The sequence below is a fragment of the Chelonia mydas genome, chromosome 7 (genome assembly GCF_015237465.2).
Source record: "Chelonia mydas isolate rCheMyd1 chromosome 7, rCheMyd1.pri.v2, whole genome shotgun sequence".
NCBI lineage: Eukaryota > Metazoa > Chordata > Testudines > Cheloniidae > Chelonia > Chelonia mydas.
The window spans coordinates 122,063,512-122,081,985 of NC_057853.1; the positions used below are offsets into that span (position 1 = coordinate 122,063,512).

The 18,474-nt window shown below is 57.4% G+C and overlaps 1 protein-coding gene across 1 annotated transcript in view; it reads right to left on the bottom strand.

Moving 5' to 3' along the window:
* Positions 1 to 18,474, bottom strand: part of SLIT1 (slit guidance ligand 1) — a 139,175-nt gene that overhangs the window by 88,406 nt on the left and 32,295 nt on the right. The window lies entirely within an intron of this gene.

The following is an 18,474-nucleotide window of genomic DNA, read 5'->3' on the forward strand; positions in this document are numbered from 1 at the left end:
GAGACACTGTAATCCACAGGCTGTTTAATAGCACAGACACTCCAGCCAAGGGGGAATTAACGCCAGACTTCTATGTCTAGGTGTCTAAGTGGGGATAAGCACGGATGATCGTTAATTTAACCCAGCCAAGAATCTGGGGAACAAATTCCCTTCTTCCTAGACCACGCCCGCTCCATGACAGGTTTCTAGCACACGTGTCCCGCACACATGCATGGACACTGCCAGAGACACACGCTCCCTTACTAGTGCATTTCGCTCCACCTTAGGGTGAGCATGCCTCAGGTGAACTCTCTCAGGCTGGCGGCTGGCACTGAAATGGCACCCTGCCTGGCACAAAGAATCAGAATCAGAGATGTGTAGGACCGGAAGGACCTCAGTAGTCACCTGTCCAGTCCCCAGCACTCGAGGAGGGGCTACGGAATAACTAGACCCTCCCTGGCAGGTGTTTGTCCAACCTGCTCTTAAAACCTCCAATGACAGAGAGTCCACAACTCTCTAGGCAATTTATCCCAGGGCTTAACCACCCTGACTATCAGACCCCCCTTAGTCTTTGCTTCTCCAGTCTAAAGGTTTTGTTTCAGCGTAACCAGCTGCCAAGCTATCAAGTCACCCGAGGGTGAAACAGGCTCATTTTCCTCACATTGAAAAAAAAAGGAAGTATGCAGGTTGTTACTGGGCTGGAATCATTCTAGCTCAACCACACGATGCGAGTGATGCAGGACTCTGGCCTGTGCTCTGCAGGAGGTCAGAATGGATAGTCAGGCTGGTCCCTTCCGGCCTCATCATCTAGGAATCCATTAAATGGATCCACTTCCTCTGTAGCACGTCTGTCTAGCGACCGGCTTAGAAGCAGTCTGGCCCCAAATGATGTAGGGACTGGACAGCACGACACGGGCCCGGCCACGGACCATATTTGTGTCTGGGTGGTAACAACATCCCTTAGTTCTCTGTGTCGCTGCTGGCCCCACGTCCCCGCTGTGCCGCCCGGGAGGCTCTGCCCACAGATGGGTAAGGGAGCTGGCAGGCGAGGCTGCTGCGTGTGTGGGCAGGCCGAGCTCTGCAGAAGAGGGAGCCGTGGTTCAGCTAATGAGGAAAAGGCGATGGCACCAGGCGGATTCTGCGCAAGGCCCCACGTGGCAGCACAGCCAGGCACCCAAACCGTGTAAGTGGTTGGCCCGGAGGGAGAGCAGCCAGTTAGCGGTGCCAAGGGAGGAGGGCCAGGGCTGGAGCCGACAGACAGCAGGGGAGGGGAGAACAGAGAGCCAACAGGGGAGGCCTTGAAGGAATTTAGTCCGCAAGGCAGGAGGGGAGCCAGGCGAGCGCAGTCCCTAAGGCCAAGGGAAGGAGAGCATCTGCGGCAAAGGGGGAAATTGGTCACAGGGACGGGTAAGAGTAACACCGTATCGAGAGCGCCCAGCTACCGGCCTGCGCTAGGGGCAGAAGGCTGCTCCCTTGATTAAAGGCACGGCCCTTGGACCCAGGGAGGCTCAGTTCCCAGCTGTGTCACAGACGCCCTGCATCTCTGGCCTCAGCTCCCGCCTGAGAACTAAGGGTAATAATTCACCCTTTTGGTGGCATGTCTCTGCAGCCCATATGCTCTGCTGGGCAGGATTCGGTCAAATAGACAGCACCCATTGGGACGCAGCCCTGAACTCAGCCAGGGTCTCCAGGCGCCACTGTCCTCCCAAGGATTAATACTCCCAGCAAGCGTGGCGTGGCCGCAGGACTCCTGAGCGAGTTGCACTGGCCTCCACATCATGCCGCACTCAGCACATGCCATGCACAGCAGGAAAGCCAGTCTGAAAGAAGGGTTCAGAGGGATTTTTTTAAAATTGCACTGGGTTTATTTCTTGCATCCCTCACTCAGCTTCACACTCACTTAGCACCAGGATTCGAACTGCTCAGGCCTGCCTCGGGATGGGAGGGAAATCCTCGCAGCAGTTTTACTGGTGAGGTCTGATAGTTCATAATATCCAGAGAAACAGAGCATCCGGAAGTGGAACTTCGGATGGGATAGAGAGCACAGTTTTAGCCCCGATGGCTGTGATGTACTGGAGATTATTATTTATATTATGGTCATGCCCTAAAGCCCGAATCAGGACCAGCCTGCCGGCATAGGACACTGCAACAAACCCATTGTCAGACCCAGTCCCAGCTCTGAAGAGCTCCCCACGTCACTGGGGCAAGCCTGAATCCTCCTCATCCTGGTGGAATTTATGGAGACAAATTTGCCATCTGTAGGACACAGGGGGGAGGAGACATTTCCTCGGAGAGGCTGTTTCAAAAGGGGGCTGTTTGAAGCAGCTGCTGGGTTTGGCTTGTTAGAAGTATTCTCGATGGTGAGAGATCAGTGGGCAGGTGAGGCAGTACAAAGTGCATCATAAATGAAGTTTAATCAGAAGGCTCTGCAAATTCCTCTATCTGCTGGCTGCCTGGGCATATGTAATGAGTTGTCAGGCGGTTGCCTTGTCTCTCCATTTCCTATCCTCCAATTACTGAAGGACAAGAATCTTTTCTTTTTTTACTATCTGAACTGAAAAAAACCAAAGAGAGAAGGTGTTTTTATTCTGCTACTGACATCGATAAACAAGGGATTAGCTCTCTTTGTTTAACTCTTTCGGTGGAACAGCGACTAGGTGGGCAAACATTCTGTACCGTACGGGAGGAGCTGAAAGGGGATTTGGAGAGACAAAAGAGTTCCTTCATGCTTTAACAGCTCGGTATTCAGTATTGCTGCCCCAGCATTGGGAAATTAAGCTTCTACTTGCTGTTGATTGTCTTGTGAGCTGCAAATATCCATTTGTTGGAATGAAAAGGGAACTCCGGGGCGAGCAGGCACCACCTAAATGGTGGAAATGACGGTACAAAATACCAGGGGTAGTGGATGCTCGCTGGACGTGGAGCTGAACCGAAAACTGGAGCCAACGTTGGTTTTTTTTGCCTCAGAGCTAGATCCAAATCCAAACGTTCTGACTCGTACTAGAACAACCCTAATCACGCGTTCCTGATTATTAACCATCTGTTTCTGGCAGCGCCCACAGTGTGCTGGGTAATTTCCAGACATGAACAAATGCACAGTCCCTGCCCCAAATCACTTACCAATTAAAGAAGGACAAGCAAAGAGAGGACAAGGAAAGCGGGTCGGATCTATGTCTACTCTACAGCTCAGAAACACAGAACTGTAGGACTGGAAGGGACCTCGAGAGGTCGTCTAGTCCAGCCCCTGCACTCATGGCAGGACTCAGTTTTATCGAGACCATCCCTGACAGGTGATTGTCCAACCTGCTCCTACAAAGCCCCAGCGACAGAGATGCCACAACCCCCCTCGGCAGGGCTTAATCACCCTGAGAGTCAGGAAGTTTTTCCTAATGTCCAACCTAAGCCGCGCTTGCTGCAATTTAAGGCCATTGTTTCTTGTCCTGTCCTCAGAGGTTACGGAGAACAATTTACCTCCCTCCTCCTTGTAACAACCTTGTGTGTACTTGTTCTTACGTCGGCATAAGGTGTGGCACTCAGGGAGATGAATAAACCCCTCCTCTCAGCAGCACCAGTGACCCCGGGCGAGCTCTTTCCTGGCGGCTTAGAGCAGCTACGTTAGAGAGCTCACACGGCCTGGTGTAGCCGCGCCCCGAGTAAAGCAGGCCAGGGGGCAGTTGGCCGCAGTAGGGGATATAGGGCCCAAGCCTGCACATTGCTGGAGGCTAACGAACACCTAAAGGCTCAAGCCTGTGACGTATTAATTACACCATTGTGTGAGAGGGTTGGGCAGGGGGAGGGGTATCTCCAAGCAGCGGACTCAGTCACACCGTCTCTCTTTTCTGACACCCAAGATGCACGAAATGGATAATGGACCAAAACAAAACCCCAGAGCCAAATGCCCACAGACTCAGGGCGGGTTCAGCTTTGGACCCCAGACCTGTGCCGTGGGCCCATCTCAGACCCTAACCAGGGAGAGGGCCAGGGGCTGGTGGGCACTGCTGTGGGAAAAGTGTTCAGACAAGTCTTTGGAGAGGCCCCTAGCGTTCAGCTTGTTCGGTGAGACGCACGGGCATTTCCCACCGTCAGCGGCGTTCAGGCACTCATAAGTCATGAGACGAGCTTAAAAAAATCAGGAGACTTAAAAAAAGAGCTGGGGGGGGGCCTTTTGCTAGTTGGCGTCTGGCTTCTGCACCTGTCGAATCCCCATTTCAGACTTTTCTCCACAACCACGAGAACCAGAAACTTTTTCTGCATGAAAGCGGTGATTCCCCTGGAACCGCCTGACGCAGGAGCTGGGGCTTTACAACCAACCTGTGAGCGCTGGCGACCCTGGTTTGCTCCTCTACAATGAGCCGGGGACAAGACACAGCCTCTGGAGACTGCCGCCCAGCCACACGGCCCGGGCCCAGGCTTTACGGCTAGAGCAGCACATAGCCCAGTGCCAACGCAGAGCTGCCCGGGGGCAGGAGTGCTGGGGCTCTCCTCCTGCCCCGCTCAAGGCTCCTTCTGGAAGCACTGGCCAGCTCCAGCCTGGGGGTTCAGGACAGCGTTCAGACCGCGGACGTCTCCGATTAGCGGGGAGGGGGGCCTGGCCCTCCTTCCAAGCCCTGCTCCTGTGACCTCTGGGACCGGCCCTGGCTCCATGGAACAGCTGTCCCAAAGTCACTTCTTCTTCCCTACAGTTCCCCAGCAGCCAGCTGGGACATGGGGCAGGTTCCCCGTGACCGAGGAGCTAACGCTAGCTGAGCCCCCCAGACCTCGTACAGGGCAGGGGAGGCGGCCCGGGGGGGGAGCAAGCAGCTGATAACTCAAGAGCAGCCTTCTCAACCGAAGGCCTGACTCCAAGACAGTGGGTGGCTGCCAGTCTCTGGGACCTGCGTCTCCGGAGCCTGCCCTACTGCGGTCAGGCTGTAGCCCGGGGTCTCCTCCCTGGGGTCTCTGCTTTCCCCGTGGCTCAGCGCTTTCATCTCCAGGCCTGGCCGCAATGCTCCCATCCGTCTGCGTGGCACTCCTCCTCCGGCCCTGCTCGGCCTGGCTGTCTGTGCGCTGCCTGACGCCCTGCCAGGAGGGCCTTGCTCTGCCAGCTCGGCTTGCCCCGTCTTTTCCTAGGTAACCTCCCCACCCATTAGTGGCTCATTTGTCTCCCTGCATTTCCTTGGAGCTGTCACCAGGCCACAGTGACTCTTTGTTCCTCTGGGGCTTGTGCGGAGCCCTCCCTCTCCGGAGTCAGACACCCGGGGGGGCGGGGGGGGAAGAGTTTACATTCTCAGAGCCTAACACCCCCGCCCAGCAGAGCAGGCGGGGGGGGACTCAAACGCCCCCTCCCCCTGATTGGTATTCGGTGAACACCTTCCAGCCAGGCTCCCTCTGCCACGCCGCCTTGCTCCTTCCCTAACAGAGGGGCCTTTGTTGGGGCGCAGGGGGGGTGCAGCACCTGGCGTGCGAGCCCAACGGCACCCCCTGCAGAGGGCGAGCGCAGCCCCGGCTGAGGAGGAGCCGCCTTGCCCTCGCGGGGAAGAGTGAGAGGCTGACGGTGGGGGCACACCGCTCCAGAGCGAACATCACGGGCACAAAAGCCAGGCTGAGGAGAGCCCAGCCTGGACAGCCACCTGCATTCCCCCTCCACTGCTCAGCCAACGGACCCCAGAACAAGGTCCAGTGACCCAGTCTCCCAGAACCCAAGGGCTTTCCGGTCCCAGGGCAGGACCCGGGTGGTGAGCTCCTCAGGGCAGGGCCCGTGACTCAGACTGGTCCACGCACCCCCTCAGCCCTCAGCAAACAAGTAGGAACCCATGCCCGATGGAGTCAAGACAGCGTGGGCTTGGCCTGGCTCTGGCCTGCCCCCTTCAGAGAGGTTCAGGCCTCCGGCAGAGCACCCGCCCCGTGATTCCTTCCTCCAGCCCGGATGGAGTCCGGTGCACCTGCCCAAAGGGAGTGTCCCCCGCTACCAATGGTGCAGGTGCATGGAGAACCCCACTTCCGGTGTCGCACTGCTGTGAGCGGAGAACCCAGCCCCTGCCAGGCCCAGGCTCTGGGCGTTCGAGGGACCTGGTGTGCCTAAAGACCTGGGCGTACGTGCAGGCATCTGTGAGGCTTCGTAGGGAAACGGACACAGGAAGAAAAGAACTTCAGGCTCCCCCGTGAGGGTTCAAGGGCCTCCGGCCGCAGCATGCACCCAGCAAGGGCTGCGGCTCCACTGGGAACCTGGAGGAAATCCCTCACCCCCTCTGGGGGGCAGCGATGGTGGGAGCACTCATGTAGAAAGGACTTGGGCATCCTGAGCAGCGTCACTGGCAGAAACCAGTCCCTGGCTTACCACAGCACTCCCAGCATTGCTCCCACCGGTGGAGCTGCAGCGGGGACGAGGCCATGGGGCACTGCCCAAGCAGGCAGAGGCCAGCAGTGAGTCAGGGCAATTGTCCCAGACACAGGACAGACTAAGCTCTAGCTAACCTTTCCCAGCGCTTTACACACTTGTCTCCGGGGCTCAAGTCAATGAGATTTCCATTGGGAAATCCACTCACTGCTCAGCCTGGGTGCAAAGCAAGTGCAACACGCTACCAGACTGGGGCGGAGGGCAGGGCTACAGGAGGGGAGGGCGGTGGAGAATCAGGCCTGACGAAACCCAAGTGTAGCCAGATGCACAGTCTGGCAGCCAGGTGTCCAGGAGAACTTAGCAACAACTTCATATTACAAGCCTCACTCTGTATGTGTTTCGGGGCGGAGGGGGGGGCGGGGGGAGTAGGGGAGGGGGTTTGGTACAGGAGCCAGGAGCCTGAGGCCGAACAAACCAAACCCAGTGGCAGAGATTCCAGTCAGCCAACAAAGGCTGAAGATCATCAGGCGGATTTTAACGAGCTGTTACCTCGGGCAAGTTCTGCAGCCGCCTGCCGAGGCTGCAACGAGATCAGAGATCAGCAGTGCACCTCTTGGCGCAGGGGAATACGTGTAAGCACGCACCACGCCTCGGGGCTGCAGCGGAGGGGGGGGGGAGGGGGTCTGGGTGCACGTGGAGCTGCCAGTGCGCGTGTACAGACCAGGTGTAACTCAGATGGCACCCGCTGACGCCAGCGATGCTTACGCTGGGCTAGGACAGGCGTCAGACCAGAGGCAAGCTCTCCAAGTCCGCGCTCCGGCTGAAGGGGCAGGGAACAATTCAGTGACAGGCTGCTCGGGGCGAGTCTCAGAAATGAGGCAGGGTTTACGCTGGTCACGTCTAATACCTGGGCTCCCCTTCAAAGGGAAGGAGAGAGACGAACTCTCCCAGGCAGGGGAATGGTGCCGGGGCTCCCATGTTCCTCCCAGCGGAGGTGCTGAGAAGAAGGGTGCAGGAACCCAGGCGAGGCATGCACTTCACACAGCAGCTCCTCTGCTCCCTGCTACAGACAGATGCAGAGTCCAAAGAGGCACTGCTCCCAGTCACCACCTCTGGCTCTGCCAATGCCCCTCCGCCCCGACCTGCGGCACCCCTCCTATTCACCGCCTGGGTTCCCGGCCTTCCTTCTGGCTGGCCAAGGCTCTGGCAGCTGGCCGTTCTCAGCCCCCTGGGATAGCACTGACCATGGGCTGTTGCCTCTCTAGGGGCTATGGAGTTGCCCGTCGCCTCCATACAGGCCTCCTCCAGATGGGCAGCAGCCACCGGTGCCAAGCGTGGGAGGAGGCAGAGTCCTCTGCCCCTCCCTGTACGGCACGGATTCACGGGGAAGCGCGGCCACGCTGCTGGGAGACACGTCACGTTGCTCATATCCAGACCTCCGCAAAAGGTGGGGTGAGGCTGCTTCAGGTGTCCACTTGCCTTCCAACTCCCAAACAGTCCCAGGCACTGTTCCCGCTCAGCTGTGCGTGTGCACACACCCCGCGCACCTGGCGAAACACCGCGCGCACAAACATGTGCACACCAGCACAATAGTTTGCACAGAATAAATTTTTTGCGCACACGGCCTGTCAAAAATTAGAGGGAACATTGGTCCTAGGTGCTTCTGATCACAGCTGCCCCCCGCCCCTCTGGCACCCAGGAAATGCCCCGCAGGCAGCTGAGCGCAGACGTGGCATTTCTGTCCCAAGCAGCCCTTCCACAGCACAGGGGTCACGTACAAGCGGTAAGGCAGGGGCTGGGGCCGCTGAGTGGAAGGATGGGGGCGGATCAGAGCCCACCATATACAACCAGACACAGAAACCTCTAGCAGGGTCCACCCCGCATGCCCACGCTGCCCGCCGAGCACCGGGGACACACAGCATGGGCAGCACAGGGACCGGAGGAGTCAGCAATCGGGCAGCTAAGCAGCCCTGACGCTGGAAGGGATGGCTCTGGAATAGAAACCATTTCACGGACAGTAAATGATAGAGCTGGAAATGGGAAAGGTCTCTCAGGTCCCATCACGTTAATTTCCCCAGGGGTCAGTTTGCAGGCTTGTCCCCAGCAGTCTGTTCTCCTGGGGGAGGCGTTTTCTCGTCTCGCGTTAAATTACCCAAGTGACAGGCTTTCCCTCATTGCTTCTGGGAGACGAACCCACAGCCAGAGAGCATCCAAGTGCTAGGGTTACTGGAGAACAGTTTATTTCACTGTAAAGCACAAATCTAACCATTTGGACGCTAACACAAAGTGGGGCCCGCGGAGAGGGGAGGTGAGGGGATGCTATGACTCCGGTGGGAACCCAAACCTTGGATTTCCCGACTGGGCTGTGTTTTAAGTTTGGACCCCAGCACTGCGCTGACACGGGTTTGCTCTTGGCTTTGATCTATGACTTCTGTTTTGGAGCACTGGTCCCCCGCAGGGTATTGGGGAGGCCTGCCCTGTTCTGTGCAGGGGAGCCCTCACTGCTCGGGACTCACCAGCTGCACCTTGCCTGGACACAGCCCACCTGAGCGGCCCATTTTGCGATCACTCTCTCGGCAGGCTCACGCTGCAATGGCCACCTTGCTTTGTTACTAATCAATGAATGGCTTCCCACTGTGCCGTCCCACCAGGGTATTGTTCCACGGGGAGGGATCCTTTGCACTTCTCCAGATCACTTGCCATCACTGGGTGAGTCTTTGCCTGCTCTTCCTAACACATCTGGGTCCCATTCAGGCCTGGGGTAAGAGTTAAACCCGCAACGAATCTCCCTCTAGTCTCAATGTTTTACCCCGCTAGCCTCTCGTGTGCCCACAAGACATCCCGCTGCGGGCCGTCTGCAACTCGACTCCACCAAATAACCCGCTCCCAGCAGCGACCCCTGCAGGGCACCGCTGGTACTTCACCACGCACCGCTCTCCCGGTCCCGACCAGAGCAATCCGGGAGCACCTCTACTACGCTCCGGCTGCAGGTTCCTTCCCAGGCTGCGGGGCTCAGACTAGTCACGAGGAACGAATGCAAGAGCCCCAACAGCATTTCCCACCTCCCCCTGCCAAGGCCGCATCACAGAGCGAGGCTGGCCCCAAACCACCCGGGAGTTTTGCTATTGACTCACTGGCAGCAGGAGCAGATCCCTAGTGTGGCCCTGGGATGAGCATTCCTGCCTGTGCTTAGTCGGCTCCTGGTAACCCACTCCAGCCTCTTGGCTGGCACAGAGCTTCGGCGAACCAGTGGGCCACATTCTCCTTTTGAAGACTGCTCCCTATTTCCTCACTCCCCGCTGTCTGCTTTCAGACCTGTGCCGGTCCGGGCTGGTGAGTGGTGGCTTACCGAGATGCGCACTCTCGGCAGAGCTGACGGCAGCCTTTGCTTTCTCCTGTTGACCCGTACATGGAGGCCGACATTTCGACAGTGCCCAGGGAGGCTGGCGGCCCCACTTCAGACACCGGGAAGGGCCCCTGGGCTCCAACACCCCCAACAATCAAGCCCAGAAGATGTCTCAGGTTCGCCCCCAAACTCAGGAACCACTTTGGAACATGCTGGTCTCGCCATCCCCAAGCCGTCTGTCCCCATCCTACACGTGTTCTCACACTGACCTTGAGTTCACAGCTCCCTTCGGCAGCATCCTCTGACAGAGCGGTTCTGTCTCCCAGCCATTGCAGGACCATCTGCTGCTGGATTGCTAGCAGTGTCTGATCATATTGCTCTCCGCCTCCCCCGGCCCTTTGCTGGCTTTTCCTTTTAACATCCTCTTATTTATAGTATTTCTTAACACCTCTGGCTACCAGTTTTCCACCCCACGCGCCTGCCTCCCTGACACTGTTCCTGCCATATTTAGCCGCCACCATACGTTCTCGCTCTGCTGTTGTAGCCTTTTCTCAATCTCTCTCTATCACAGCGCCTGGTGGCAGCTGCTAGAGGGAAGCAATTTCTGGAGAGAGGTTTAAAGGCAGGGTGGGGAAGCAGAGAGAGAAGAAATCCGGGGCAGTTATAAGAAACATCCCACAGCCCCTTCCCAGTGCAGGATTCTGGGAGATGGGGGCCTGGGCCAAAGCCACTGGAAAAACACTCACAGGCCTGGGATCAGGCACTCTCAGAAAAGCTGGGGAAAAGCCTCCAGCCCCCGCCTCCCCTCCTTGTCTTTCAGCCTGCCGGATGCACAAGGGGGGCCGGGAACCGCATGCATGGGGAGTGAGTGTAAATGTGTTTAGCTGTGCAGAGCCCAGCCCGAGAGCCAGGGTCACCTTCCTGCCTTGGTAATTTTCCTTGATGGAAAGAAAGATCCATTTTTAACAGCTCTGCGTTTCGCGGGAGACACCGTTCTCCCGACTGCATTAGGAGGGGGAAACCACAGGCCTTTGTTCTTCCGTCCAGCGCTGACAGTTTAATTAAACCCAGTTTGTGACAGGGTCAGCGGGGTCGCGCGTTCTCCAGTGAAATCTCAGATCGCCCCATTTCCAGCCACTGGGGGCGATTAATGAGCTAGCCCCTCGTTCCGGCGGAGGTGTAAACAAGGGAGCACAACGCACTGACTTGCCTGCCTGGCTCTTTCTGCAAGCTAGTCCAGTGCCCTCCAGCCCCCAGACCCTTCCCTGCCTCACACCTTGGCACAGACACAAAGGATTTGGGCTACCTGTTAGCAGCGGCTTTGTCCCCACATGCAGCTGGGGCTGGCGAGAGAGAAGGCAGGGGACAAGGGCAGAGTACAGCGCCGTGCACAGGGGTAGACCAAAGCAGCAAGATACCCATCGGCCCATGGCGAGCTCTGCTCACGTCAATTCAGGAAATGAGCCACTGGATATCCAACCTCTCCCTGCACTTGCCCTGCCCCAGATCTGATCGTTGTCTGCCCCCAACCTCACAATTAACCCCCCCAGCCTGACAAGGGAGGGTCCTGTAGCATCAGACAGGTGCCCCTGCCTTCTCAGCTGAGGCCTGAGCAGAGCACATGGCCGGGCCAAGGGCACAGGGCAGCCACCCCACAGGAGTGTCTGGGAGAGAAGCCTTCGTCTTAATTCCAAGAAATGGCTCATCAGAGAATACGCCCTGAGCAGTGCCTGACGGGAGAGCCATCAGCCCGGGCTGTCCCTAGCAATACAGAGGGGGACAGGCTGGGAAAGCCAGTGGCCCTGACCATTCCCAGCAATTCAGGGGAGTGGGACTTGGGGAGTCGACAGTCCTGCCTGTTCCGAGAGGTGGAGGTGAGCGAGGCCCCTGCGCATGCATCCTGGGATCGTCTCCGCTGGTTCTTGCCTGTCGTTCCCGGAGTTCAGTCCAGGTCAGAGGCTCAGAGTGAAAAACAACCCCCTCCATGACGGTGGTGGAGAAACGTTACTTGCGGCACAGAGCCGAGTAACTAATGGCAGTTGGAGCAGGGCTTTCAGACCATAACGTGCCACAAGAGTGGATGATGATTTGATACTCCGGCCTGGGAGACAGCAGAGCTGGGCTCTGCCAGGCTCCGACCCTACCCAGCGTGTGCCCCGGCAGGTCACCCCCCACTGCGTGCCTCAGGCTCCCAGCTGCTCCTCCGGCTCACTCTCCCCGGGCTCTGGGGGGTGGTTTGTGAAGGGCTTCGAGACCACCATACAGTGGTGAGCGCTGCACTGCCAGCATCTACCTGCCTCGTTGCTTTACTACCATGGCAATGAAGAGTCACAGATGTCAAGGCCAGAAGGGACCGTGCTGACCCTGCAGCCTGGCCTCCTGCAGGGCCCAAGCCACAGCACCTCCCCCAGCATCGCCTGCCTGCAGCCCACAGCTGCTGGCGGACCTAGCGCGGGTGCTTTACACACGATTTAACGCTGCCAAGGGACACAGAATCCACCCTGGCCCCGGGTACGTCGTTTCCATGGGTAGTGTCTCTCACTGTTAAAAATGTGGGGTGCATTTTTAATCTGAATTTGTCTAGCTTCAACTTCCAAGCACTGGAGCTCAAAATGTCCTCTGCTCCCAGCGATCCTTCCCCAGAGCATGAGGATGTCACCTCTTAACAGATAAAGCAAGCGTGCCTCGGGGAGCTGCGGCCGGTCCACCAGGTGGGCGAAGCCTTGCCTGGAAAGGTTGCTCAGGACGCAGACAGCAGGCCAAAAGCATATTTATTCCCTCGCTCAGGTTTTGGGCTTTTCCAGTGATTGAAGAGCCTTATGGTCCCTCTCTCTGCAGCTCTCATGCCAAGCCGCCTCTCTCCTGCCAGGGACCCTCAGCCTCCTCCCCTCTCTCCCAGCTGACCCCCGTTCCCTGGCCCTCCCACGCTCTTATCACTCATTGCAGGCAATACATCCGCGTAGTGGTCCCTGCTGACACAGGAGCCAGAAACCACTTCTGCACTCAGACCGGCCTCTCTCTCCATAGCTTCAGCAAGGTAGGGAGGTGCTAGGGATTGCAGGGCTCAGGTGAGACGCAATCGGAGCCTGTCACCTCTAGGTCAGCAAGCTGCACCTCCCACCCCTCCCAAGGTGAGACTGACCTTGCTGCCATCTGACAGCTGGGCAGTGCCCTAGGAGTTCCAGTGCGAGCAGCCACGCCATGACTGGCTCTTGCTGGCCCTTGGCTGCCCGGAGGTCTCTGCAGGGCGGGCCGAGGTACAGTGGTAGGGCGGGGTCTGTAGCACTATGGCCCCAACCCCAGCAGAGCCAGCTCAGCTCCCTTTATTTATCAAAGGCACCAGTCCCAACAAAACAGCCACAATCTGATCCACAAGACTCCCCACGGGAGATCTCCCTGCCCAGCCACCACCTGCCCCGCAGGGCAGCCTGAGGCAACAAAACCCAGCACCTGCTCTGCAGGTCAGACAGGTCGGAGAGGGGCCATACTGCCTTGTCCACACACTCAGGCTGCACCAGTTTCTACTTAAATCGGAGCAAAGGCCCCTGCTGACACTCTAGGTTTGGTTCAAGACGAGCTTATTTCAGTTTAACTTAAACCTGTTCCTAGCCAAGCTATATCCACATAGCCCGAGCCACGTATACAGAGCGCTAGGAGCATCCACGTGGCCCTTGGCACTGGCTGGACTAAATCAATTTTAAATCTCACCTGCAGGTAAACCAATGTGATTCTGCACGTAGACCAGCTCTGCTCTGGGACTCGCTCCCCCCTCAGCCCCTCCCATCTAAACCCCGAGTCTCCCGCTTGGGAGCAGTGTGGATCCGGGAGGGCCAGGGCAAAGCAGGCCCCTATGGGAAATGGCTGACAGGAGCCCCGGGCAGCGAGTGTTGCCATCAGTCTCCTGAGCCTCCCACTCAGTCAGCCGCTGCCTTCCTGACTGTGCTCAGGTCACTAGCCCTTTCTGCTGCCCGGGTGGGAATCCCAGCAAAGCCTCCACGGGCTCCAGTTCCCCCTGGAGCTCCAAGCTGCACAGACTTTGGAGCACTGAGTGTGCCCCATGCTCTCAGCCCTACAGGGACCAGTCGCACCCCACACCCACCTGGGCTTGCACTTAACACTGCGGGGCACGGGACAGGCTTGGCTGGCAGCGACGGCAGAGTAAAGCCGGAGTAATTTAACAGACAGAGAGCGCAGTTTCTCTGGACTGACACCAGCGTAGAGAAGCAGAATCTGGCCCAGTGTCTCTGGATTCAGGATTACAGCACTGCAGACGCGTCCCAGACCCTTCCTGGAATACCCTCCAATCCTTGGAGCTCCATGGTTACTGCTAGAACATACCAGCTCATAGCGAGGACAGCAATTGTTACGAACGACACCCTACAGCAAGGGAGCGTTTGGTTTCACACACACCTTCCTCCTTCACGTACCCCACAGCACTTCACTCAGCGAAGGATTAGACACAGGACATGCAACAGCTCTCTGGTCAGCTCGCCTGAGCTCATGCACAGCTTGGGATACAAAAGCCAGCACAGAGACAGTGGAGTTAGCAGCAGGAGATGCCGTTTGGACCATCAAAGAGCAGCCGGAATAGCTGCAAAATCCGGATCCGGGGGTAGTCACAGTTTCAAAAAACAACATTTCAGAGAGTTCCAGCAATGGCTATTTTCCCCACCAAGAAAGGCCTAAAACACACTCATAAAGGAAAGGGTTGGAACAAACAAACAAAAGAAGAACAGGGAGGCCACAGTGAAACAGGCCAAGGGCTAAGAGCTACCACACTACACAAAGTAAGGTCAGAAAGGATTTCAAGCTGTCCCTGCTGCCCATTTGCATCTCTTCTGCACCCCCTTTGTCCGGACACTTGCATGTTAGACCAGGAGCTGTTCAAGGCAGGGATGGTCCCTTCTCAGCTGTCTGCACAGCTCCGTGTGCACCAGCATGGACTATAAATAATCACACCGCAAAAAGAGACAGAGAGGGAGCCGTGACAGCTCTCACCATCCCAGCCCCCGCGGGGGCCACCCCACATCTGTATCCCTCTGGTGGGATTTTATTTCAGAGCCTGGTATTAAAACCCAGCACAGATTAAAATGAAAATGTTCCTCATTACCTCAATTGTTTTTTCTTTTTATGTAATAGGAGCCTTTGAAGCAGGACGGCCCATCCTCATGCTCCACCACCGCAGAGCTGAGACCAAGAGAAACGCCAATCCATAATTAATTGGAAGGGTGCATTATCAGCTGCCATTACATATGCCAGTTTTGGGCACTGCTCCACCGTTTCACACACTCCAAGCTGGCAGCCCCCCGGCTGGTTTTAACCCTTTTCAATACATTTGTGAACGGACTCTTGGGACCAGCTCTCTGGCAGGCCAAGGAGCTTATTCAAACCCGCTGGCTGTGCCAGCAAAGACGCACTGCAGAGGTGGTGATACGTCTGTCTAGGTGCTTTCCTGGCCCTCAGCCCCCTAGTGCTGCAGCTCCTCACGCTCATCCATGGGCTCTAGCCTCGCACACGCCTGTGAGGCAGGAACTATTATTGCCGCTTTACAGCTAGGAATTGAGACAGAATAGAGGAAGCGACTCGCCTGAGGTCTCCCAGGGAGCCTGGGCCCCAGCCCAGTGCCCTGTCCACTAGCCCACTCTTCCCACTCACACGAAGTACAAACCGATCAACCTGCTGAAGGAGATCACTGGGTCAGCAGCACCAAAGGACACTGCTCTCAGCTATGGGGTACACCTAGAAAGAGTCTAGGACCACACCGTGTGACTCATCCGCCCTCAAGCCCCCCGCCTCTAGAGACAGCCAACTTACGTTCAAGCCAGGCTGTTGCTCAGAATCCTATTAGCATCTGGTGTTTACATTTGCCGGGGAACTTGGATGGAGACAAGAGGATGATTATTATTTAGAATTTGAATTGCTTTGTTAAAAGACTTTCCCCCCACAAGAATGGTACCAAGAACCCAGCCACCCACAACGGCCAAACTGCCCCGACAACCACAGCCTGGGACAGGGCAAGAAAATTAATAACAGTTTAAAAAGCACAAACTCTTCCCCAAGTAGAGTTTTTAACCCTCAAAAATGAGACAGGCCAGACGCTCCGTGGAGTCCCCTAGGGCTATTGACTTTGCATGGGAGGCGCCCAGATACCACAGTGCTGGGCAGCAGGCTGGACGGGCAGATAGAACGTTTGTAAAAAGAGGGACGCAGGACACGCACACAAGGTCCCTTGTAATGTATGGCATACTCCTCCCCCTCCTCCTAGCCGCTCAAACTCAGGCTCCCGACTCCCGGCTAACCTTCTGCTCAGCTTGGGTGCAATACAAACCACATCCGGGAAAACCACAAACTAGCCTCATTGCAGCTCTGCTTCTCCAGCATTCCCAACAGCCCGGCCTGGGTTGATTCTGTTCTTAGCATTACGGGGACTCGCTGTCCATCTGGGCACTTACGCAGCACCCAGGGCCGCAGTGTCTGAGCAGCGCTGCCTCTGTTTTGTTGCACCAAGTCTGTATCAGCCCCTGTGGCATGGGGGGGTTATTCCAGCAAGAGCTGGGGTAAGAATCAGCGTGCTCTCGGGCTGGGGAGACGGGGGGTCGAGCCCAGAGTCTGCGCTCTGCACGGGGCGGGGGAAGGCCAGGGTGGACTGACCCCTGGGACATCCGCAGCCCTGAAACTCGCGTGGGAAGAGACTCTGGGCTGGGGGATCAAACCCGCCGCCAACCGCTCATGGCGTTTCCGAGGTAAAGGAGCTAATGGGAGCTCAGTCGCTGACCAATGGCAAAGCGCCAGATCAAGTCATCTGGTGCCATAGTAACGGCTGCCTCATAAACGGGCCCTTTTCAGGGTGCTTGGCACAGGCCACCCCGTCTCTTGTCCTTTTCTCTCACACACAAAACCGAGGAAACAATCTTCCAGCCACTTCCCCTCGCCCCCTCCCGCCGGCCTCCGCACCTGGAGGGGAGCAGGGCCCGGCCTGTGCTGAGAAATGGCCTGACGCATATTCTCCCTGTCCCCGGGGGAGCCCCTAACAACGGGGCCAGCGCTGTGCTCCGAGCGAGGCAGGAGGCTCCTTCGCCAGCGCTCTGGAGATGCCCCTTGCCAGGACCCGCTGCCCAGCGTGCCCCTCCAACGCAGGCCAGAGCAGCCCAGGGGCCGCTGGGCACCGAGTGGCAGCAATCCACCTGCCAAGGGCCCGTCCAGACCCTTCGGGGAACGCTCTCCGGGGCGCGGTGCCAGGGGAGAGCCAGCTCCCGCTTTGTCTGAGCCTGAACAGCCACCCCCGCCCCCAGCGTCCCACCACCAACACGGGAGCCATGCAAATAACACACGGCGCCATGGTGGTTCTCCCCGGCACCTCTCCTGCGCCAGGTGCAGCCTCCCCAGAGCCCCAGCCCTTGCTGCGGCTCCCACCTGTGTCCCATCCCGCCTCCCCCACCCCACCCCACCCCTTTTGATAATACAAGGGCCTTTTTCCTTCTGCTGAAAGGCTGTGCAGATCCAGATGCATCCTGACGCACTAATTAGTGACTGAAGGTTACTGCTGCCTTTGCATTCATTATGGTTTTATTAGCAGCTGCCTCCTTGGTTTCACCTTCCCTCCATCTCCCGCCTCCCCGTGGGCCAGGCACACTTCACAGGCCAACAAAGCAAGAGCCTGCAGGTCTGGGGATGGAAGGGCTGAAGAGATCATTAAGGAGACACCGAACAAGGGCACTCAGTTCTCTCGGGGCCAGCACGCCCTCCCAGGCTACAGGTCTCCTACACTGAGAGAACAGCAGCGCAGCTGTGTCCTCCCAGTGCTTCAGCCCCCCTGGAACGAGGCTGAATGGGCAGGCAGAGGGTCTAGATAGTGGCCCAGCCCAGTACCCAGAAAGCACTTGGCATCTCTCCCTTCCCCTCTGTGCACACACAGAACAGAGGTGGGAAAAGGAACCGCAGCAGATTTAGGTCACACCCCAGCCACCCAGCGTCCACCCAAAAGGGGCCCTGAGAACATCCCCCCCCAGAGAGGTTCCAGCTCCGTCCTGCCCAGCTCTTGGTAAGCGCTGAATGCACAGACTGCTGTCTCCATAGATCACATGCTGCCTTCTCAGCCGGTCCCTGCCCGGCAAGAACCAAGGGCAAAGGCACTCCAGAAAGATTCACGCAACGACACGTGCTAGAAATTCCTTTCTTAATCCTCAGAGCTCAGGCCCAGCCTGCGCGGGCTCCCGACAATACCGTTCACACAGGATCAGCCACTCACAAGTCGTGCAACCCAGAGACACGCTGCACCAACAAACCACGCATCCTGGGAAAGAAAGGGCACAATGGAGACTCCTGGATTCCAAGACAAGCGTGCCCCTGAGCTGGAGAAAGCGCTTCCAGCACTTCCAGCATTAGCATCTCCTCTAGCTCGCTCCCCACGCTACACACCATGATATACACTTGCAATGGAAATGCTCTCCAGGCACAAGCAGAGCTCCCGTCACTACTGGGGAAAGTGTCCCTACCAAACTGTTCCATGACAGCCGGGAGAAACCCCAAGTCTGACACTGGCTTTGCACCCCAATACCTCAGCCCTCTCCTTCCAGTTCCTCCACCGCCACGCTTCTCTAAGGCCCAAAGAAACACTCGCTTCCAATACAGCTGCCTCACTAGCCAGCCAGAACATGTCACACCTGGAAACCAGCTCCTAGAATGCCAGCTGGAGTTCAGCATGGCGGCACAAACTGAAAGCCAGCAGCACGCCCTTCAGGAGCAAGTCTAGCTATGATGCAATCGACACAGCAGCTCAGATAGCACATCCGCGCAGCCCTGACGGTCACACAGCACACACAGCTCTACCAGA